General features: G+C 33.3%; 1 long non-coding RNA gene across 1 annotated transcript; it reads left to right on the forward strand.

Annotated features, from left to right (window-relative positions):
- The first annotated feature begins 5,526 nt into the window (after positions 1–5,526).
- LOC110806418 (uncharacterized) lies at positions 5,527–7,707 on the forward strand. The gene is made up of 3 exons (XR_002538275.2): positions 5,527–5,841; positions 5,923–5,994; positions 7,471–7,707. It is a non-coding gene; the product is annotated as an uncharacterized LOC110806418 (long non-coding RNA).
- Positions 7,708–8,539: the final 832 nt, after the last annotated feature.

Genomic DNA, 8,539 nt, shown 5'->3' on the forward strand with positions numbered 1-8,539 from the left:
TCAAATATAAGTATATAAGGTCTGAAATGATGAAAAACAAGCTACAATTCCTAGGAGATGGCGATAAGTACAATTCAATTTTTATAATATCTCATTTGAGTTGTTTAAAAATAATAAAGATAGTTGTGAAGATTAGAATAAAAATTGTTAGAGGTGTAGTTGGTGTAGCAAAAATTAGGCAAGGTCTAAATACCTAGAATGAGATGCTAAAAAGAAAAAAGAAGACTAGCTACTTAAGACATAAAATGGAGAATATGTGTGATGTGGGTAAGGCTAAGGATGTGTGGCAGCATGTATTCACAACCTAATGCAAGTGCTAACCACTCCCCCACACTTAATGGACACATTTTCCTCAATATAATGTAAGATAAGTAGTATGCAGTGTAGAAAATAAAAAAGAAATAAATGAGAAAATAATAGTATAAAAGAAAGGAAAATGAAAGGAAAAAGAGAAGGGAAAGAAGACTCCCATGATGGTCATCAGTTGTGTGGTCATGTTGATATGCGCTCAGTTTGGGTGAGCAACTGCGTCAAGGAAAGAGGGGGTGGTGCTATTAAAAGTGATTAATAGGGGTGTTAAGGTTTTTTGTTTTGGTTTTGAAAGGTTAAAATGGGTTTCGGTTATATAAGCCTTGGGCAAGACTTATGTGTGGAATGATATACGGTCGTGCCTCCCATGTATATGACCGTGCTTCCCTTGTAAAAACATCTTGATGATAGCGCACGGTTGTGCCTTATGGTAAGGCATGTGTATTAGCGTCACACAACCATGCCTCCTACACTAGAAGCAATCGATTGATAACACACAAACATGGTTTATGAGCTCGCACTAGCCTTGGGAAAGGCTTGTTTGGCCGTTCTAAAGTTGGCTTCCTCTTTGGTTCTATCACATGAATTCCCTATTCTTGTACTCTTGTCACCATAGAACTTATGTTACTTAGAGAAAAATGTTGTAAACAAATTAAAATCGCTAATGTTAATAAATTCAAAAGAAAAGAAAGAAAGAGAAAAATAAATGGATTGCCTCCCATTGAGCTCCCTTGTTTAATGGCCTAGGCTAGGAATTGTTCATTTTTAAGAACTCTAATCAATTTTTTTTCTAGCCTGGTTAGTTCGTTAGAACTTATTACCGAAAGTGTCTCCTAGCCTCCCAAGAACGCATACTTCAAATGTTCATGCGCCGGGTTGGGCTCCAATTTTGGTTCCTACAAAATATAAGGTAGAAGTTTTATGTTAGAAATAGGAAGGTCAACACACGATGCATTATTTTTTTAAGGTTTAAGTGCCACCAAATTGAACACCATATATTTAGCAACAAGATCCTTTTTCTAAAATTTTTAAGTTGTCCATATCAAAATCATTAGAAAGCACAATGTTCAACTTATCATCATGGCTTGAATAAAAATATTTTTTACTTAGAGGATCTATAGTATCAACACCATACACACAAGACACATCACTAGGATACTTCATATAATCATAAACACTAAATTTTATAATTTCTCCATCAAATTCCATGATGAGTGTACCATCCTACACATTTATCTTCCTTTTAGTTGTACTAAGGAAAGGTCTTCCTAGAAAAATATCATAGATATTAGATGATTTATCATCTTCCATATGTAACTCATAAAAATTAGCAGGAAAAATGAGATTATCAACTTTGATAAGCACATCCTCAAGAACTCCATCAGGATAAACAACTGATCTATCGGCTAACTGAATTATAACACTCATTTCTTTTAATGGACCAGCTTTTAATTTTGGGTAAATAGATAATGGCATAATATTTATTGATGCTCTTAAATCATACATGGTTTTCTTTATGCCTAAAGTGCCTATCTTACAAGAAATAGGAAACATATCTTGGTCCTTGCATTTGAGGAGTAGTTTCCTCTAAATATAGCTTAAACATTCCCCCCCCCCCCCCAACTTACTTTTTCATTGCAATTCAACATTTTCTTGTTGGTGCACAGCTCTTTTAAAAACTTGACATATCGACGTACTTATTTAATTGTATTGAGTAAAAGAATGTTTACCTTATCCTTGCATAAATTTTCTAGGATCTCTTTCTCTTCTTTTTCCTTCCTTAATTGTGTGAATATTTATGAAAATGGAGGGATTTTAAATTATGCAAGCTAGTCAGAATTTGGGTTTATTTTGTGTGTCTTGCCATCAATTACGACTTTTAGTTTTGTGCTTTTCAGTAAGCCTTGCCCAAGGCTGGAAGTTTCTAGTAGTTCCTTACCACTTCTCAATGTGATAACACTTATATTTTGCCTTGGATTGACCTCAGTTTGAGAAGGTACTTTGCCTTGGGATTCTAGCCTACTCATAGATGCTGCTAATTGGCTCACTTAGGTCTCAAAATTCTGAATGTTTGCTCTTATCTCCTGTTAAAATTGTTTGGTGTTAGTAACAAGTAATTTAACAATTTCTTTAAGAGACATACCTTATTTTAGAGTAGTTGGTTGTTGTTGTGGAGGTGGTCTTTGCTGATATTATTGGAAATTTTGTTGCCTTGCTTCACAACAAAAGTTAGGATGATCCCTCCATCCTGGGTTGTAAGTGTTAGGAAATTTGTCATATCTCCTTTACGCTTGGTCGGAAAATTCTCTTATGGCAAAGATATGCTATTGGTCATCTTCTTGAAGTGTAGGACACACATCAGTAGGATGTCCAGATTGCGCATAAATTCTATAAACTCAAACCTATTGTGTATTATCTATAACCATATTTCGCACCAAAGTTGTTATTTGTGAAATTTGAGATTCAAGAGAAAAATTACCTCCCTTATTTACCTTTTTTGGGGTGTCTCGCGTGTTCCCTAACTGTTGTGAAGTGGTGGCCATGATTGCTATCAATTCTCTAGCTTCTTGAGGTGTTTTATTCACTATGGCACCACCATTTGTTGCATCTAACATTCTTCTATCTATATGCAATAGTCCTTCATAAAGATAGTGAATGAGGGATTGTTTTAAGATATCATATTGTGGGAAACTTGTCCACAACCGCTTTAATCTTTCCCAATAATCATGGAGACTTTTTAAATCTCTTTGCTTGATCCCACATATCTCCCTCTTTATCCCGATAGCTTTAGAAGCATGGAAGAAGTAATCTACAAAGGATTTTACCATCTCTGCCCAACTCGTGATTGATTCGAGATATAGGTAAAACAACCACTATTTGGTTGCTTCATCCAAAGAGAATGGGAATACTAGTAGTTGATTTATTCTTCATATACATCTTCCAGTTTCACACTAGAACAAACGACATGGAATTCATTGAGATATTTGCGTGGGTTCTCATTTTTCATACCTTAAAACTTGGGTAGTAGATGGATCAAACTAAATTTTAGCTCAAAAGGAACATCCAAGTCTAGGCAGGTGATGGAGAGGGGTTGTTGGTTTGTAGGTGGGGCTACCAACTCCCTCAATTTGCATTCTTGTTCCATATTTTCTGTTGCAAGTATAGCAGATGAAGTGTTGTCTTGATATTTCTGCCTTCTTTCTTAGCTCTATTTTCTTAGACTTATAGCAGTCTTCTCAATCTCTAGATCGTAAAGAAATGGTCCTCCACGATTGGTCCTAGTTGTAAAAAAGGAAAAACAATAAGTTAATATGAATTCCCCAGTAACGGTGCCAAAATTTGATTGGTGTCAAATTCACAAAAAATAAATTTTTAAGTAACCAATAAAACAATATTATAGTAGTGGTAAGAAGGGTCGAATCCATAAGTAATTTGAAACCAATTTTCTTCCTTGACCAACGAGTAAAAAATAAACAAAAAGAGGGTTTTTATAGATTCAACATCAATACAAAATATAAAATAGGAAATAAGTAAAGTAATATAAATCGAACTCTTGGCTACAAGTTAGAAACTAAATTAATTATAAGAAGGATTCTTAGTTGACAAAATAGCTAGCTCTAGTAACATAGTTGATCATAGATGCAAGGATTCATTTTACCCAAAATATGGCAAATTAGTTATAATTTTTGGAAACGTTCCAACAACTAATCCTTCATTATTCTTAAACCAACTAAGAAATGTTCATTAACTGGCTCTTCCTTGTCAAGCTGTCCCGAGAATGTCCACAGGATTTAACTTATTAAAGGCCTTGAGAGCTAGAAGGACCTGATTCAAGTTACCGGATTCATTCGCGTGAACTGGTTAGCTAGATGACTTACCTCCTCAGTGCAGCATTGATCGTTAATAGGTGCCAGAATCACTATAACAATTACGGGTTTAAGGAGTTCGGGTAGCTACTTGCGATTTCTCTTCTCGTATGACGTGCCTTATTCAAATAAATTCAAAATAACAAATATATAAAGGTGCAAGATGTAAATAAATATCATATTTGAAATAAAACTCAAATTAATTTGATTAGATATCACAAATAAATTGTTGAAGTTTGTTAGATCTACCAAATAGGAAAAAGAAATAAGCTAGCCACTCATAGTGGATTTCAATACAAAAGAGTTTTTTTTTAATGATCAAAGAGAAGGAAGAAGTCGAAAAGAGAGTGTAGAATTTGCCGTTGAAGTTTTATGCGGCGTCAGGAAGAATAATGATGATCAACATGCTTGGCCACCACCATCTTTATAGAAAGGGGCTAAGGTTTTTTTTTTTTTGTGTTGATTAGGATCCTTTTCCTTAATTTTTGACTTATCCCGAGCGTTCTGAAAATATTTTCTTCTTGATTTTCAGTCCCAGATCTTAGCTGGAATGATATCTTTTTTATATTTCAAAAATGCAAGTTTCAATTTAAATATGCTATTGTGGGTGACTCTTACCATTGCCCAAAGCTAAGTTATCTGTCTATTGGACTTAAGCCTTGTGCAAGGTTTGTTTTTGAATTGATGACACTTTTCACGAACTTTTTCTTTGTTTATGCTATTTTTTCTCGTTTCGTCCTTATATCATGTCCTGCGACAAAACATAGAAACTAGTTCGGATTAGATAGCATACAATGAAATTTAACAACCCAAAAGTATGTGATAATGATGTAATTTTAAGGCACTATCAAGATGTGGCTTGCTCTCCCTTAATGTGGTGGAGACCTTTTAAGCTCACTTAGTGTAACAGGTAGCTGTGTGCTACCATATACCTTTGTCTAATAAAATCTTTTAGTTATATAATTTATTTACTGATAAATATATTCTTTAATTTAAATAAAGAGAAATTATAATTCTATTTTCTAAATTGTTATTGTTTTAAATGAATTGAATAATAATAAAATAAAGTATATGTTTGAACTGAAGTAAATTTTTATAGATGTGGGTATGAATAAATAAACATATGTATAAATTCATCTAGTTTTTATAGATGTAGGTATGTACAAGTAAACATATGTAGAATACATAAATGAATATATATATATATATGTACAAATATATAAACATAGGAATAAATATATAGATGCATTTATGTGTGTATATATATATAATTATATATGTATAATATAAATATAAACCAAACACCCACTAACACCACAATTGTGGCCATAACCGAGCCACATGGGGGGTTGTTGTGAGGACTAGCCAGGTGTCAAAACAAATTCAGCCTTTCATGCCAGCCTTGGTTGGCCACCGAAAGCACCAACGGCTGTGATGTCGTACATGTGTTTGGACAGTCAGATGATAGGCCAAAGTCAGTTAAAAGCTTCCTTCTCTTCACAACTTTGTCTTCATCTTCTTTAAACCCAAAATTCCAGTTAAACAAGTGAGTGAGTGGGGAGGTTGAGAGCAAAAGACAATAAAGAGAGAGAGAGAATGACACACCAGAATAGAGTATATGTTTTGTGTGCGTAACAGAGGGGGGATACTTCTTCTTCTTGCCGAGGTAAGTTGTTTCTTCTTCTTCTTCTGAATTGTGTTATTTATCTCTTTAATGTTTTACGATCACTTCTACACAAAAATTCAGATCTCAAATTGTAGCAGGAAGCTCCAAAACCCAAAATCGTTGCTGCTGCACCTGAACGACACCTCTATTAAGGTAAGCATCTGTTCTTCATCCAATTCCAATTCTGTTTTGTGTTTCCTTTCAAAAATTCATAGTCAATCATGGAGATAATGTGTTAGGAGTGTTAGGATTTTATTTCCAAAACTAAAACAACTTTTCAACTCAAAATCATCTTTCTGCTCTGCAATTACAACTATTGTGAGTTGCAAAGAAGAATTCTTGAATTTTTAGCATATTCTTTGTGCGATTTAGCTTCTGTCTCGTGCAATTAATGGGTAAGATAGGTAGAAATCTTGTTGATGCATGATTTCAGATATTTAGATACATTTGACGATTAAACTGCTTAAATTAATTTGGTGATGTTGCATGTGCTAAGCTAATGTGTGTGTGTCTCATGAAATGTGATTTTTACAAATTAAAATGATATTTTTGATGCATGAATAATAGAGCGAATGGGTTTTGGTGATTGATGCTTAGAAAACAAAGAAAGTAGAAAATAATTTTCAAGGAATTGAACCGAATGGTTCTGTCACAAGCATGCGGGACCAAGGTGCTGTTGCTGCAGGGCGTGTGCTATCCTGCAGCTAGCGAGCATGCGTGGGACATTGATGGACACCGATAACAGTTTGGAAATGCCCCTTAGACACGGGCAGAGAGTTAAAAGAAAAAGGAAATTTTAAAAATTTGGGATTACGGAAATTATTTGAGATAAAATGGGTTAATTAGTAAGGATAAAAAGGTTTAAATTAGTAAGGATAAAAACTATACTTAATAAATAGTTAAATTCTGTTAGAGTTTAATTTTCTAGAATTACAATAAAATTTATGAATTTAGGGAAAGATAATAAAGTCTAATAATTTAATCAAATAAAATAAAAGTAAAAAATTTAAATCTGCACAGAGTCTGGTTTAAATCTGACATACTGTATTTCTTTCAAGGGGTATTTGGTTTGCTTATTTATTTAGGAACCACTATGTTATGGGTGCTAGTTTTAGTTCCTTAATAGGACATGTAGTTCAGTTATCCTTAAGGACTTTGGGCAATTTGATATTCATGTTCTGGAGCCCAAGAGCATGAATGATGGCAACATGGAGATACATGAGAGAATTAAATTTGTATTTGTTAAATCTATGACTGTATGTTTGTAAACATTTGCGTACCCACCCATAACGAGTTGGTATCCTGTTTGCCCTTTTTGGAAATAGGTATAGGCGATTGCGCGCATAAGTTTTTAATCAGTGTAATTTCAATTAAGATAATAACTGGTAATTAAAATTGTGCCAGAAAATGAGTTTGGTTCTAGGTGCATGAGTTGTGTAAACCCATCGAGTACGGTATTGAACATCCTCATAACAATTTATATGAGATGAACATTTGAGTTGGATATGAATATTGGTTATGAGATTTGACTATGGCATCAATGAAGGTTTTGAAACATATATGTATTGCCTTATTTCATTCTATCTTATTGAGTATTAGAACTAACCTAAATCTAACCTCCAGTCCCAGATGCAGATTTAGAGGAAAACACTGGAGAGCCATGTTTAGATTTCTTTCGGGAAATGTAGTTTGAAGCAGACTCCGTATTTTATTTTAGACTTGTGGCTAGTATTTGGTAATTAAGCTATCTCTTATTTTGTATTTTGAAATGTAGATGGCCTATTGGGCCTCAGTATATAGTCTTTTATAAACTTTATATGGATGTATAGTTCTATTACAATATAAATATTTTTATTATGTTTGCTATGTCGCACGTTGGTTCCCCTATTTGGCATCGGGACGTCACACATAACCATGATTTCCTTTGTGGCCATGAATCCTTAAGTGTATGTAGCCATGATCCCTCATGTGGTCATTAGCTTTTATGTTTCTTTGAGCTTCCATGTGGCCTATGATGATTTGTGCCACCTTGATCTTTATTGATGTCTTCGTAATCATGTTTATAACTCATTGAAACCTTAAATAGTTTAAAGCAGTCCCTAAGCTCTGTTAACCATCTTAGTAAATTCTTCCTAACAAAGGGATTCACAAGAGAAAAAGTAGATAACATATTATTCATAAAGATCAATGTAGATGGAATTTTAATTGTTGAGAGAAGAGATTTTTTCAATCACATTAGTATATGTGCTGAAATGTTTTGTGATGTATTAAGATATGTGATCTTCTGAATTACATCAAGCTATATGATGAAAATTTTCTTATCACGTCAAGACATGTGATGTGTTGGAAAATGAATCATTTAAACCACATCCCATAATAGGCTAGAAGTGTGATTCTAGGAATCACATAAGGCATTCTAATAACTCATATTATATTTGATACACTTAATAAATAGAAGCTGAAATGACATTTTTGAAAAAATAATAATATTTTGAAATATAAATTATATAAAAATATGTTTTCTTTAATTCTTACTTATAAGAATCTTGTTTGAGTTGGTGAAAAATGAATGTTGATTCCTTTATAAGATTCTTGATGTATTTCCTTGTTAACTTTCTTACACTTGATTATCATTTTTAAATTCAAGAAAGTTGATGAATATAACTAATCACTTATAAAGATTCTTGATTATTATATT

Source organism: Carica papaya, chromosome 6 (assembly GCF_054855325.1).
Source record: "Carica papaya isolate Zhongbai chromosome 6, ASM5485532v1, whole genome shotgun sequence".
NCBI lineage: Eukaryota > Viridiplantae > Streptophyta > Magnoliopsida > Brassicales > Caricaceae > Carica > Carica papaya.